Source organism: Psammomys obesus, unplaced genomic scaffold (genome assembly GCF_907164565.1).
Source record: "Psammomys obesus unplaced genomic scaffold, mPsaObe1.curated_primary_1811, whole genome shotgun sequence".
In the NCBI taxonomy this organism is placed as follows: domain Eukaryota; kingdom Metazoa; phylum Chordata; class Mammalia; order Rodentia; family Muridae; genus Psammomys; species Psammomys obesus.
This window is the reverse complement of record NW_026594418.1, coordinates 590740-607175: the sequence shown is the minus strand read 5'-3', so window position 1 is coordinate 607175 and position 16436 is coordinate 590740. Positions and strand designations below refer to the sequence as shown.

General features: G+C 41.5%; 1 protein-coding gene across 1 annotated transcript in view; it reads left to right on the top strand.

Moving 5' to 3' along the window:
* Window positions 1-16436, top strand: part of Fggy (FGGY carbohydrate kinase domain containing) — a 334558-nt gene that overhangs the window by 127365 nt on the left and 190757 nt on the right. The gene's annotated exons all lie outside the window — the stretch shown is intronic.

Below are 16436 nucleotides of genomic sequence, written 5' to 3'. Positions count from 1 at the left end.
GTGAGGATCTGGTATTGATAGTAAAGCAGAAGCCAGAGGCCTCAAAACAGACCAATGACTCATTGCAAGGAACATTTACAATTAAATATGTGTGGACAAAAGGGTATATATGTAACACACTACAGCTTTCATGACGAGATTTTTTTTTAATTGGTGTTGTTTTTGTTTTTCTTTTGGCAGGGGCAAGGGAGTTGAAAAGGCAGAAGGTAGATACAAAGGGACAAGGATATGATGACGATGTGAATCAATAAAAAGTTTAAAAAAAAGAACAGAAAATAAAACTTAGGAGACAGTTTTGCCCATCTTAGCTTTGTGTAGTCACATCCAGCTATATATCCTTAATTTATAGACTAAGTCAAGATGCACTCTTGTACCTTGTGAAAGTAAAATTGAATTGCAACACAGAGGAGGAATATGGTAATCGTAATCCCAGTTTCCCAAAAGTTTAGATCCTAAAAGCTATATAGCATTAGTGATCATAAAAAATTAGCCACTTGTTTTCATTATTAAAAAATGAGGTGGTAGGGACAGAAAGCACCAAGGTTGTTTGATGAAGACTCAAGCCATCACATTATTTTATACATATCAAAGTTACATATACAATACACATATATGATATATATCATATATATTATTATATGTTAAACTAAGTTATACCCTGAAGGCTGACCTAAGATGCTGACCATAGACTACATAACAAAACCCCTAGCAGCATGCATGAGAAACCTCCCTTCTCGTTGTTGGTCAGGCTAGTCTAAGTGACTCCCAAAACAACATAGGCTGTTGCTATTGCTCTAGGCTGCCTCTGAGGTGCTGAAGGTAAGTTCCAGTTGCTGAAGACACCAACACTTCAGACCCAAGACTCAGATTTTTTTTAAGCTGGATCTAACATGAGAGCCTCCTTCCTACAGCCTAGCTTCCGCAGTACCTGAAAATACTATGCAAGTTGCCAAGAGAAGGACACAGTCAATAGTCCTGGCCAACCGTAACATCTATGAACCACAGCACTGATCATCATGGCAAGATATTGCTAAAGGTACAATACTTGTACTCATATTTTAGTGATAACTAGCAGCTTTGTAATTAGAGTTGAGGCCAACTCAACAGGAAGAAAATCATGTCTGGTACTGTAAACCTAGCCCAATGGTCAGGGCTAGTGAAGTCATGGATCTTATAAGAGACTCACAGATAAGTGTAACTATCACCTATAATCAAAGAAGCATCTCTTTACAGCAAATGGAGACCCTTACAGAAAACCACAACAGTATACAATGTAGCCATCTACAGAGCCTAGCCCCAGTGGATATACCCACAACATAACTCCTCCTGAGGCTCAGGGTACATCATGGAACACGGGGCACAAAAATTGTAAGAGACAGAGGACCAGAAATTTTGCTGTGGGGCTAGCTTCCTGAATAAGACCCGAGCAATGGCAGTATCAGCAGCTGTGCTAACTCAAAAAGGGGAAAGTCTCGTGGAGTTTCATTCCTAGACTAAGAACTACAGATAACAAATGACGGCCAAGAGTCAGCCTCTCTTAGGGATGAACCCCATAAATGGCTTTCTAGCCCTAAAAATTATATATACAGAAACAAGAAAAGTTAACTCAATAGGTTGTATTTTTGTATATATGTGTAGCAATTATAAGAGGCCATCAGTTTGAGAGGTAGATGTAGACAGGGGGACATGGAAGAATCCCCATGGAGGGATATTTTTAATTAATTTATTATATCATATATTACAATACCAACACCAGTTTTTTTTTTCTCCCTCCCTCTGACCCCACCTCCTCCACCCCTCCTCCCACCTCCTCCTCCCACCTCCTCCTCTGTTTCCCTTGAGAAAAGGGCAGGCCTCCAAGGGATTTTGACCAAACAGCATATGAAGTTGCAATAAGAGTTGGTACCTTCCCTCATATCAAGTCTTGATGAGGCAACTCAGTAGGAAGACAAGGGTCCCCAAAGCAGGCAAAATAGTCAGAAATAGCCCACACTGCCTCTGTTATAGGAGTTCCACAAAAACAGCAAGCTGCCCAACTTCAGATATTTGCAGAGGGCTGTGTACCAATCTGAGAGTATAGCAGAATATCATTGGCCATCATTTCATTGTCACTTTTTAATTTAATTTTCTTTTCTTGCCAGTCCCGTTTGGTTCTATCCTAGGTCTCTGAGCCATACTGCCTATGGTTTTTGGTGTTCCAGGCAGTGTCAGGGGTGGGCTCCCTCTCATGGCATGAGTCGAGTGTCAAGCTGGACAAGTCATTGCTTGGCTACTTCCAGTTACTGTGCCATCTTACCCCAGCACATCATGATGGCAAGACAAATTGTAGGTTGAAGGTTTTGTGGCTGGATTGGTTTCCCAGTGCCTCCAATGGAAGTTGTGCCTGTTTATAGGGGATGGCTAGTTCAGGCTCTGCATTCCCTATTACCAGAAACCTTAGCTAGGATCACCCTAATAGGTTCTTGGGAGTTTCCATTGCACTTGCTTTCTACCTACCCTTTGATTGGCCTCTCCCACTGAATTCCAGTTGTCTCTGTCGGAAGGATATTTTCATCCAGCACACATATATAGTCACATCTTTTTATTTAAGTTGGAAAAATGCAGCTTCTCTATGGTCCATATGTGAACTTAGTACTTACTGCTTAGAACTTACTACTTAGATTGAGTAGAATGTTTGGTTGCTAAAGATGAGAAACCAAGCAACTGTTTATGTATTATGTATCAATCGCTTCCAGGGGTTTTCTTAATACTAATTTAGTAATCTTCCCAACCAGTATTGGCGGGTAATATTATACCATTTTACTAATGAAGAAACTGATGCTCAAAGTCAGAGGGTGAAAGAGCCATTGATAAGTCTATTCTGGAGTCTCCCGGGCCAGAAGTCAATGTCCAGCTCAAGATCATTAAGAGCCCGGATTGCATTTGAAGTCATGTGTTCTATTCCAGTCCTCACATTTATAAAGGCCACAGGCGTGGAGTAGGGAGTGGTATTTTAGAGGAGCAGGGACCTGGATATGCTAGTCAGTTTGAGAAACAGTTGAAGTCTGGGGTTCTTTTACACCCCTGAAATCACCTTTCCCAAGTCAAGCATGGTAGCCATGCAGCAAGATTCTAATCCCAGTCCGCCTGACACTCAGACCTTCTTGGTACTCACCTCCACGCATGCATCCTCTCTCTGAGTACCACAGCAGAAGCTGAGGAGATGACTCCTGAAATCCAGGAAAGAAGAAGTGGAATATTACCTCGAAAGGCTGCACATTCAGTTGTTTGTTTGTTTGTTTGTTTTGTTTTTGTTTTGTTTTTGTTTGTTTTGTTTCTTTTTCTGAAGATTAGCTCAGGATTTGCATCTAGATCTTATGCTCACCAGACCCCATGCCTTAATTGTCATCCATTAGGGGGAGGGATTAAACTAGTGTTCTTGAGAGGCTTCCACTGTGCCTGTCTAGCTTTCAGCATTGCATGGACATGCTGCCATCACTCTTCTGCCTCAATTTTCTTGGTCATGCAGAAGGTAAGTGGTGACCTTGGGGTCTGAGGTGGCTTACCCTCTGACTCCATGGTTCTTCTCTGGTTTCCCTTCACCCTCATTCAGTGAATTTTGACTTCTACACATCCGTGACCTTTTCAGTTTCTCAGCACAGACCAACCTTTCTGGGAATCTGCATCAGGGGGCTGTTGTGGTGAGGTTGTCGGGTCATGGGTTGACTAATGACTTCTTCTAAGACCTGCTGGCAGGCACTGCTTGGCCTTGAACCCTATTGATCCCAGAAGTTTGCCTGTCACCCAGACAGCCTCTGCAGGTCCTGGGAGGTAATGAGTCACAGACCCACCTTCCCTGTGACCCATCTGCTCCTGTGGTGAGCAGAATGATGATGATATCTTTGTGGCATCATAAAACCTAGAAAGACAACATTAAAGTTCTGTTAAATTTTCATACCCTCTTAGCTGTTGAAATGTACACTGTATGGAGGAGGGGAACCAAACAAAACCCCCTATCAGTGTTCTTCCTTGCTCTTACTTCAGAGGCTACTCAAGGGACAAGGTAATGATTTTATGAGGTTTATTAATACTTCATGTTCTGCTCCCCTCCTCCCACCTCTATCAAGTTCTCTAAACTGAAACAGCACAGCTGCCAGAGGATTGCTAGGAAGCAGAGTCTTTGTGTGTCCTGCCTGTTCTGTGATGGGCGCCAGGCCCAAGGGTCTGTTGTTGACTTTTGCTCCTGGGAGAAAACAGTGTTTGTTTTTCAGATTTCCCTTGAGGTAACTGTTGTGGAGCCAGACTGGCATGGCTTTGCAACCTGACCCTGCCACATACTATCAGACAAGTTACTTAACCTATGAGGGCTCCTAGGGAAAGCAGCTTATCTACCTGCTAACTTCAGTGACCTCACATAAAGCTTTTTTTAAAAAAAATTCAACTAAAATATATTTGCATTATTTATCCCCCCCCCATTCCTTCAGATGCAACCTAAATTTATGGATTCTTTTTCTTCAACCTTTGTATAAAAATATGAACAAATCATCATATAAATACAAGCTGCTGAATCCTTTCCGTGTTGCATATACATAATACACACATATGTACATACATATACACATACATATGGCCATCTTCATGGCCCTCTGGCTTTTAAAATCTTTCCATCTTCTGTGATGTTTCCTGAGAGAAGCACAAGAGTTGTTCTGTAGGTTTATCAGCTGGGGATAGGTTCCCATGTTGTTCTCTGCATTTTAACAGTTTCGGGTTTCTGTAATGGCCCCCTGCTGTTGGAAAAAGAAGCTTCTTTGACGACAGATGAGTTCTATACTTATCTATGGGGTGTACAGATAAGTGTTTAGAATACAGTTAGGCATTAAACTAGTTTAGCAAAAGAGCAGCTGTACATCCTCTTCTAAGATCCATGGCCTCACAAGCCTTGTGTAGTTGGCTAGGTTTATAATATGAGGCGTGATTTACCTCCTGTTAAGTAAGCTTCGGGTCCAATTAGATAGCTGTTGCTTACCACCAAGATATAAATGCCACTCTTGCACTTTTAGGGATAGCTCGCATGCAAGTCATTGGTGTGGTTTACAGGCATCATAGCTGGGTAGGACTTGATTTCTTTCCTCCCTTAGCAGGGTGCACATCACCTTCTAGCACTGTGAAAGCAGAAGAGGCCTTCTTAAATGTGTGCTTGGTGACATAGATCTTCTCTGCTATGAGAACCCAACTGATCATGGATCATTAATTTTTCTTAGTTTTTCTTAATAATTGCTTTCATTTTCTCTCTTTTTTTCATAGTTTTCACATTTAGCAACTTTTAAAATGCCCCTTGAACTCTTTGCTTCATCGAGTGTGTAAGCAAACCAGAGACCCATTTGTAGTGGACTGTGAGCACTCTTCATTTTGTGTCCATTGTTGGATTCACTGACTATTTAATCTATTTCATCTTATGTTATCTTTGCCTTCTTGTTATAAGCTGCCTAAAGCATCCTTTGTTGCATGTAGCACACAGAAAACGGCTCAGAATATGGGGATGCAGTAAGTGTCTGGTGAATAACTGACAAAATAGTAGAGAAAAGCTACACAAACAGCTGCTCTAGAGGAGAGGCAAGACAAGAAAATTGGGAAGTACTGAGTGTATGCCTTGGAGACAGGAAATAACAATGAGGTATACAGTATTGGTCTATTCTGGGGAGGCTGGCAAAAATGGAAGTCAGCAGTGTTGCTGGCATTGGACGCTGTGGATATGTGTAATCATGTTTAGAGAGAGAATAGAAATGAATGTGAGAAAGCTTTGAGGAATTCCAATCCATGAAAGGGAGGGCTGCGTGTGGCTGCAGATATCTTCAAAAGCCATAGACATAGTCAGACCAGGAATTCCCAGAATGGGAGGGAAGGGTCTCCATGGCTGTAAGCAAAGGGAGATGAGGACTGAAAACTCTGTTTATGCAATGACTTGGAGCTGTACTCATATGTATATACTCCGTAATACTGCAGACCTCAACATTTATGAGGACTGGTACTCTGATTTAGAGGCAATCTGCTGGTGTCTGATATTGGTCCACTTGCTGTGTTCTTACATGGTGAAAGGCAGAGAGCAAGAGAGAGCAAACCTATTACTCCAAACTGTTTACATATGAGCATTAATGCACTCATGCATTAATCAATATCTCCCAAGAGGCCCACCTTCCGTCACTTTTTCTGGATATTAAGTTTGCAACACATCAGTTTTAGTGGCCATACTCAGACTATAGAAGTAACTTTTGTGAAAGCTATTTCATTATAATAGCGGGACAGAAGATAAGGATTGACGAGTAAATAACTAGCTTTTAATGAACAGTCACTAGATACTGTGCCAAGTATGAATTATTACAACAACCTAATGAGAAATGGAGTGCAAACCCTTTTCTCTTACAAAAGAAACATGGAACATGAAGAAGTTACCTACCTGAAGTCACACAATTGGCTGTTAATTGAATCAAGGTTCAAGCCAAGATGGTCAGGTCAGGCACCATTGTGGAGCAAGGATGCTTAGATAGCACTTTAGAAACTTGGCTGTTAAGAAAGAACTAGAAATGGGATGGTCACTAAGTGAGGATGACTGTTCAAAATAAATGGGGTCCTCCATTGCTTGTTTGACTGCCTGAGAGAATCCCTGGACATTGTTTGATTGGTGATGGGGAGTATCTAGCAGTGGTACTGGAATGTGGGCACCAGAGAGAAAAGGGACAATCAGAATTGCAAGGAATCAGAGATGGAAGAAGGAATTACGCTCAGGACAGACACCATATTCAGCTAAGGAAGAAAGCAAACATGGTGTGACACTGGAGCAGTGCATGCTGGGAAGCAGGGTTAGTGTTCCCTCATAGAGCTTCTGCTTTCATTGCAAAATGAGAATAAAGGCCTGATAGAGAAGCAAAGGAGTTAGGGGGTTGGGAAATAGAGAAGGTGTGCATGGAAGTTCATCCACTCACAGAGCAAGATTAAGAGAACCTGGATTCCCAGGGTCCTGATTTTTCTCCAGCATTCAGATTGCAAAAAGACAGGAAAAAGCAGTTTTTGTTTTGCTTTGTTCTGTTGTTAGTTATTGGGAACAGTGGCAGTGTGTTCTTGAAGCGCTAGGTATCACTTTTTTCTTCGTCCATTACAAGATGTTATTGTGGGCTGTCCTCCATGAACTCTGACCTCCTACAAATGATGTCAAGTCTGTTTTTGCTCCATCTCCCACCTTGCCTACTCAATGGGCTTCTAGAGTTTTTTCTTGGTGGGAACTTGCTGCCTGTAGTCCATTCTGCACACAACAGCTACTACAACTTTGGTGACTTTCCGACTTTCTCAAGTCTTTCCATTGCTCTTAGGGATCTCAGAGGTGGTGGGGCTCTACCTAGGCCTGTCACGGTGTCACCACTCCTCTTTCCATTCGCTGAAATCCCCTGGTACCACAGTGACTCCCTTCTGGCTCTATGGTCTTGCTTCCAGCTTTGAATCCATGCTCTCTGCAAAAGGTCACGGATAAGGGCAAAAGTATATGTTAACTGAACCTGTTTCCACTCTCAGGAGGTCATGTTTAACACCCTACTTCATCTTATATTCATGGCCAGGAATACATTTCCTGAATACCACTATCTCAGTAGGAACCCGAGAAAACATATGGCTCAGAGGTTTCTTTACAGTCTTCAATATGAGAATCATCAAATTAAAGAAAGGGAGGGCAAGATGGGGACTAGGTGGGCACCTTGGAGATGATTCGAGTGGAGCAAGCAGGTGACCTTAGGACACTGCTGTGTGAGTATCAACGTGGAGGGCTATGGGCACAGTTGCACAGGACAGATTTCAATGGGCTTGATTCAAATTACACTCTCCACTCTACAACGTTAGCACTCCTGACTTTGAATTTATACAACTAAGAGACTAAGATAGTCAACTGAACAGCCTTCTCACTTGGCTGTACTGAGACTCTCCAAGGGGCTTCCAAGGGGTTACATCTCAACATTGGACATATGAAAAAAACACATGTTTTCCCATGGGAACTCATATGTGCTGGGATCTGTTTCATGGAGAATATCTTATAAAAATGGATAGAAAAAAATCTGTTTTATATGCTCTTTTTTTCTTACGTGGAGTCTAGCTTCAGGACTCTGCTAAAGCACTTCTTGGCCAGGGCGGTTGATTTATTTCCCCATACCATCCCCTCCCTACTGTGTAAGTACAAGAAAAACATCGACTCCCATAAGCAGATGCCGATCAGGCTCTGCACTCTTGGATATCCACTAAACTATTCAGAAAATTCAGGGCCTCTGGGGTATAGACCAAGGCTTACAGGGATCCACACAAATGTGTACATTACGTTGATGACCATGTTTACTGAGATCCTTTTCTGACCAGCTGAGTCCTCTTCTGATGGTTTGGGTCTCCCAGGAATCATTTTGCAAAACAGCCTGATGTTAGAACCTCATGTGGGTTTGCCAGGCACTTGTCTATGTGAGGTCTGTAGCCTCTGTGCTCCAAAGCTCTCCCCAGAGGCATACAAACTTGATTCATGGACAAATGTTCTCACAGTTGAGCATGTTGGTTTGATTGGTTATTCGAGACAGGGTCTTGCCTGGCCTTGAGCTTGCAGTGCTCTTCCTGTATCTGCTTCTCAACTGCCAGAATTATAGTTGTACAACATTATACCTAGCTTCCAGCAAGTTCTTACTTTGCAAGCAAAAATAACTTTATTTAAGATGCTGGTTATATATCCATTTATCAAAGAATTACATTTCCTTAAGAATTACAGCTTTTTGCATGTATACAATATACAGATTATATATATATATATATATATATATATATATATATATATATATATATGTATGTATGTATGTATGTAAAACATGTCTATTAAGTATAGCATGTATTTATTTTAAGTGCCAGGAAATGGCATTATTTGTTTCATCTTACAGATAAAGAAACTGAAACTCAGTGAGGTGAAACATCACAAAGCCAAAAAGTGCTAAATTTACATATTTAATTACATAACAATTACAAAAATGATTCTGAGAAAAACAACTAAATTTCCTTTGTGGACCTCTGTTTCCTCCTCTCTAAACTGAAGGGACCGGATTTCCTCATCAGTTCTTAAATGTAGGCTGATATCAATACGGACCACTGAGGGGACATCATAAAACTCCTTGCTTGCCTCTTCCGCAAGACTCAGGAGTTCTGGATGGGACCAGAGAAATGGCATTTCTAACAAGTGCCCAGGTAACACCCATAACCACATCTGGCGATGGCCAGCTTTCAGACTCCTTTCCGCTATTCTCAACAGCGTCATCATCATTGTCATCATCATCATCATCATCATCATCATCATCATCGTGAGCAGCAGCAGCAGCAGCAGCAGAAAACCTCTCACTTTTCCAGTCCCCTGCATCGAGGGATCAAAAATACATCAAAGAATGATGTCTGGCCAGATTTGACAGTTCAGGGAAAGTCAGTGTGGAGGCTGATGAAATCATTCCTTCCTGCATCAGTGTTCTTGTTGTTTTAGTTGGTATTTGTGGTGTGTAGCATTTGAGAGCATTGCAGATCTCTAGCATCTGCACTGTTGCTGCAATGTTTGGATAGCCTGGAGAAAGTGATCCTCTGCTTACAGTTTTTATCAAAGGAGGCGTGTCTTCTCTGAGACTTGTGCTGATAACTTCAAATCTTACCTAAGGTGGCTTTCCTTCCTGCCGTGGTCTTCTGTCATAGAGTTGTTCGGTTTCAACTTTTATTCTTTGCTTTTTGAGTTATGTTTTGCTGTTTAGAGTCAGCAAGTGGCATTTCATTAACTTTCGTCAGCCTAAAGATGGCCCTTCCTTTCTAGGTGAAACCTTGGCTTTTCTAAAGTTTGCGTTTCATTTTTAGCATGCAAAGGCAGTTTAAATCAAAAGCAGGAGCACACACCCTTATCTACAGCAATTTCCTCACTATTACTCCAATTTCCATGAAATTACAAGTCCTGGGGAGATGAATTCAAATAGTCACCTCCATCTTGAGCCTTGCCCCTAGCAATTTGGCTCTTTTAAAGAATAGAAGATACAGGGTTCTTAGCATGAAAGGATGAAAGGACATATTATATCGAGAAGGCTAGCACTGCTTTTTAAATTTTTATTTCCAAAATTTTTCAAGAATTTGATACGAGTGTGTACTTACGTTATTTCTGATCCTTCCCCTCCTCTAACATCTTCCATGCGTGCCACTCCCTCTCAAATTTATGACTTCTTTTTTAGTTATTATTGTCTAATAAATAAATAATAATAACATGTGCTCTCTTTCTCTCTCTCCTGAATACCTTTAGTGTGCTTAGGGATTATCACTTGGAATTAGATAGCCTATGGGAGCCTATAGGCATATCCCGGTACAAGGCTGATTCACCATCTCTCAGCAGCCATCAATTGCCTGCGGCTATTCGTCTGGCATTACAGCTTTTTGAAAGTCCGTCCATCCATGTTGGCATGTCTTGTGGTGTTGTCGTGACACAGGTCGTGTTTAGATGACTGTATTTTTAAGATTTCAAGGCTGCAGCTTCCCTGTCATATATAGAAAAGACTGTCTCACAGAAAATGTCCTGGTCCTCTGTCTCTTATTTTTTTCGGCCTCCTCTTAAGTGATGTCCCTTAGATAATGGGGTTATGTTATAGATGTATCAGTTGGAGTTAGCATCTCAAGGTTTGCTGTTCTCTGCATCTTAATGAGTTGTGTATTTCTGTAATAGTCTCTATCTGCTGCTGTTGCTGCTTCAAAAAGCATCTGTGTTGAAGGGGTGAGACTATACTCATATGTGGGTATAAAGATAAGTATTTAGAAATTATGCTGGTTTGGGATTCTTGAGTATTCTTTATGTCTAGGTATCACTGTCCAACATTTTAAATGAGTTATCAGATTAACGTCTCAGCAACCAAAGAGATGTGGGTACTGTTAATATTTATGCTTTATGTGTGAAAACTGAGAGTAAGCAATTGAAACAAATTTTCATAGGTACTTGATGGAGGACAGGCCTGCCTGCCTGGAAGAGCTTATACTATTATAAGAAAATACATTCTCCACTCACTGCAGCCCTTGCATTTTTCATAGGATGGTCTGACTCATTTGGCTTACTAGTTTCCTGAGTCATCACACTAAGCAGGATCAAATCCAGGGTATCTTGGGCACCTTTTCCCATGTTCTTTTCCTGCTCTCCTTTCCAGGGGGTTCTATTTGTACCATTGTCTTCCTTCCTTCCATAGGCTTGCACGGTTACCTCCTCCTGCACATTCGCTACTTCTCAATCCAGTAAGCTTGTTAGAGAGTAAGAGTGGGTGCAGTCGGTAGTTTCCTGTTAGTTAAAGGGGATTTTCCTTCACAAATATTAGTTTTTATGAAACTCATCATACATTCTTGTGATTAGAAAATGCATGGGTAAGTGACGGCTGGACAAAAAAAAAATCTTTACCATCTGCATTATTTATAAAGATTTGGTAAAAGCACTAACTCAAATTGTTGTTAACTCATAACTAATATGAAGGAAATAACATGTTTTCAAATAAAGTTTATTATAATAGTGATGGTTCAGTAGAACTTTATTTTGTCAAAGAATTACAAAAACATCTACAAAGTGTTTTGTGAACCTGCTAGGATGGGGACTCAGCTTTTTTCTTGGCAAAACATTCTTCTACTCTTCAAAGAGTTGGTGGTTTCATTTTTTTTTCAAGCTCCTTAAAATGGTTCAAAAGTCTTGGCTAGCAAACACCTTTTTAAAAAAATCAATTTTCCAATAATTTAGAGTGAATCAGACCTATATAGCTACATTTCCCTTCAGGGGGCTATGCTTTCAAAATGATTAAAGTGAGGCAGCTGTATAGATCCTGAGGAAATGTGCTTGGAAGTGTCCTGTGATTTGTTACGGACCCCAAAGCTTTGATAAAATGAAACAGAACCCTAATCAGCTTTGCAGCTTTGTCACAGGTTGCCAGTGGTGTAGGGATGTTGAGTACCCATGGAGGCTATACTGGAGTCCCCTTTTCTACCCAAACATAAACTTTTAGATGGACACAAGGCACTTGAAGGTCTGCATTCTCCAGCTTCCTCCACGATTATGTTTTGGCCAGTGAAATGTAGGCAGGCAGGTCCTACAGGTTTCCTTAAGAAGAGGTGTGGCTGCTTCTTTTTCTCCTGTGGTCCTGAGTCAGGTGACTGAAGATGCAGCAGCTCCTTGGAGTCAGGGAAGGAAAGGTCAAACCCCAGGGGTGATGAAATGCAGAGGTTCTTGGAAGTCACCATAGCACTTTTCAATTCTCAGTGACTGGACTTCCTTTGCACAAATTTATTTCTATTGTTTATTTCTTTTTGAAGGCACAATTGTGTGGATTTGTAGCTGCTTTTTACCTTAATAGCTAATAAAAATGGCAGTTCATCTGGTTTGGGATAAAGAAATAAATGAGTGTAGTTTGTTTCACTTCAGTTGTTGAATAGTTCCTATACCTCGGGGGCGGTCATCGCATTAACAGCTCACATACCTTACATGCAGTCTTCTTAGGCACCATTACCCCATTTTACAGATTGTGAAAGAGAGGCACAAAGAGGTTAATTCAATCACCAAGATTTACACATCAAGTCAAGAGTTGTAGCCAGTGAGTCTAGCTCTGTAAGAGTCACAATGCCTTGTGAAAACAACATGACATTTCAAAAGGAGCTGAACTTAATCCCTTATCTTTATGTACAAATGCATGCTTATCCCTAAGCTTTGTCACTAGGCATCTGAGTGACTTCTGCCTTGGAGTTTTGCTTCTAAAAGGCTGTGATAGTGCTTCAAGTTCTTGTTAGTTACCCTGTGCTTGGCAGAATGGTAAGCACATGGGTGTAATATCCTGAAGGATGCCACAGGCTGATTGGTGAGATAGGACCTGGCTCATATCAAAAGGCAAGGAACAGCAAGAACTGTTATGTTAGCGTGTCCAGAAAAGTGCATGGTATTTGGCATTTGTCTAGAAACCAACAAAAGCTTCTATAAATGTAGTGATGGTACATGATCAACTGCCCTGTAAGCACAAGAAGGAAGTGCTGTGAGTCAAAAGGGGAGGTGCTTTGGGGACTGAAAGACTGAAGAAGACACTGAGTCCTGTTTCAGTGTGGTTGAGTTGGTAAATGAAGGAGCCTTGAAGATCTGATAAAATGTGTGTGCTTCGTGTGGAACTTTGGCTCCCCTCTTGCTCGTTCTCTGCCCAACAACTCATCCATAAAACATAGTTCAGGCTTCCATAGTCACCTCCCACACAGACGTCGCTCCAATAGCCACTTTCCCACCCTTTCTTCCTAGCCAAGTCCACATCCTCCTGCACTCAAATAAAATGACCCTACACAGTAACTCTCCAGTGCTATCCATTTCCCACTGATATCACTCATATCATACAATCCCATCCACATAGGAGTTTGATTCTATAGTCAGGCCATGTGTGAAAATTTCACTAGCCAGTCTATCCTTAAAAATATCCTTGAGGGTCAGCTCCATGGTGGAAACTGAGAAACTATCTCCCTTAAATCCAGCGCAGATAATCATTCTAACATAGACAGAAATTATGTGTGTGTACATACATGTGTAGGCATGTTTGTATGCATGTTTGTATGCATGCATGTATGTATGTGTACATACATATTTCTAAATAAATAGCCTGTTTTGAAGTCTAGGTTCAGCGAAACAAAATCTAGACCTAATGTAGCTTTCTAGGTTATGTACCCTAGAAGTGTCATGAATATGCCCTGTCATGTGAATGACACTCTCTGAGGCTGTTCACTACATGGAGAATGTACACCATGGCCTATTGGGAATATGTAACAAGAGGGAATAGTCGCACTATTTGAAACAGGCTAACAGGCGATGTGCAGCCCATTCCAGGGCTGAGACTCCCTGAAGGATCCTCAAATCATTCGTGTTATTCATATTCATTTCACTCGGCCGCTCCTCCCCTTAAGTCTTCCCTGACATGCACCACTGATTGGGGCGGTGCACCTCTGTGCAAACCACAGCTCTCCTTCATATCCTGCTCTTCCTCACATCTGAGTTTTTGTTTTACTGTTTGCAAGCACAAATTTGACGCTTCTTTCAGGTTTTTCATTCCGCCAGGGCAAGGGCAATGTCCTCCTATGACCCGCTGAGTCCCAGCACCTGAACAGTATTTTCACACAGTGTTCCCAGGCATTTCCATGCCAACGTTAATGTGGCTTTGTACTAGTCAGAACATTACTAAACCCCTTTGATTTCTGTGGCTGTCTGCCAAGGTATATCTTGCAGCATGGTGGAGAGGCAGCCTGCCTACACTGGTTCTTACAGATAATACCAAGGCCCTAACTGATCATTATCCTGACACATGATAGCTTAAGACTATCTTGGCTAATCGCCACCTCATTAAAGTTGCATTTTCAGTAGCCCTCACCCTCAATACCCTTTTCTCAGCGTTGGTTTCTATTGCAATAAAAACAGCAGCAGAAGCTTCTTGACTTTTTTTGTTTGTTTGTTTTTTGCTTTTTTATATATTAAAAAAAAAGTACAAAAGGAGGGGCCACTGAGATGGCTTATGGGGTAGAACATTTGCTCTGTAAGCTTGATAACTTGTAAATTTGATCCCAAGAACTGTGGAAAGGTAGAAGCAGAGAAGTCACTCCACAAAGTTGTCCTCTGATCTCCACACGAACTCCCTGATACGTGTGTGTCTCCACACACATATAGTACACAGCAATAATAATAAATAAAATTCAATTGAAGACTATTATGAGACAATATATTCTGATCATGCTTTTTCCCTCCCAGATACTCCCCATTTCCCCCACCTACCCAACTCCATACTTTTCCTCTCTCTTTAATAAACAGACAAAAATCCAACCAAACCCAAGAAATACACACATACACAGAACTCCTATAAAAACAAAAATGAAAACCAAAATATATAAGCAAAAGACCAATAAGACAGAACATGTCCAAATAAAGCAAAATGTACTTGCAGAAAAAAAATTGCAGTCTTCAAAATTACCATTGCTTTCTTTTTATGCTGGTCAGTTAACTGCTCCTGGGTAGGGAGTCTAACCTCTGGTTAATATACCCAGTGAGACCCCATCGGAAAAAACTAACTGTTCTCTTTCTCAGTGGCTATCAGTTGCAGATAGCTTCTTGGTTAGGGTCTGGGAGGCCATGTCTATTTGCTCACCTTAGCACTGGGACCCTGTCTGGCTTGACTGTGCAGGCCCTGTGTATACTACCGTAGTCTCGACGAGTTGATATGTGCATCAGTCTGGTGTCTGGAAGATACTGTTTTCTTGGACCCATCCATATCCTCTGGCTCTCACCATCTTCTCTGCCTCCTCTTCTGCATAGATCCATGAGCCTTGAGGGGAGGGATTTGATGAAGACATCTCATTTAGGACTGAGGGCTTCAACGTTTTTCACTGTATATATAGTGTCCAGTATCTATGTTAGTTCCCATTTTCTGCAAGAAGATACTTCTCTGAGGATGGCTAAGTGGGTCACTGATCTATGGGTATAACTGACTGCCATTAAGAGTAATTTTGTTGTTCTGCTAGCAGAATACCATTCTTTCCTCTAGGTCCATGGCATCTAGTCTCAGGTTGCTGGCTACCTAAGCAGTGTCAGGCATGGGTTCCATCTCCTGGAGCGGGCCTTAAAAACCAGAGGGGTTGGTTACTCACACAGCACACGCCACTATTGCACCAGAATGTTTTACATGTCTCTGTTGTTGGTGACAGAGTTTGTAGGTGGGTTGATGATCACCTTTCTCCTCTGGTAGCATGCAGAGTACCTTCCAGTGCCACAGATGGTAGTTAGTAGGAATAAAGACTGTAGTTAGGCACTGGCTTGACGTCTCCATTTTCAAAGAATCGTGCTTCTTTAGGTGTACAGAGTTTAGTATGATTATCCTATATTACATGTCTCTGACATGAACTCAGGGGCTGACTTTTTGATCACCTCCACCTGAGGGAGGAACAGCCTTACCAGTCCACAGAGGAAGACAATGAAGCCTGTCCTGCTGAGACCTGATAGACTAGGGTCAGATTGAAGGGGAGGAAGACCTACCCTATCAGTGGACTGAGAGAGGGGCATAGGTGAAGAAGAAGGGAAGGAGGGTGGGATTGGGAGGGGATAGGAGAAGGGGCTACAGCTGGGATACAAAGTGAATAAACTGTAATTAATAAAAATAAAATAAAATAATTGTACAAGTGATGTCTTCAGTAATAGGCCTTTGCCATCAATTTGTGGAGAACAACTGATAGTCTTGATAATAACCTTTTCTGTTTGAGGGTTTTCATCGTGACTCCTTCAGCTAATCACTCAACAAGATATACCCAATTTCCTGTTTTTCCTTGGAGATTTTCACACTGGATCTTTCCATTGGCGGTATAAGATATCTAGCTGGGGTATTCTATCCATCATTATTTGG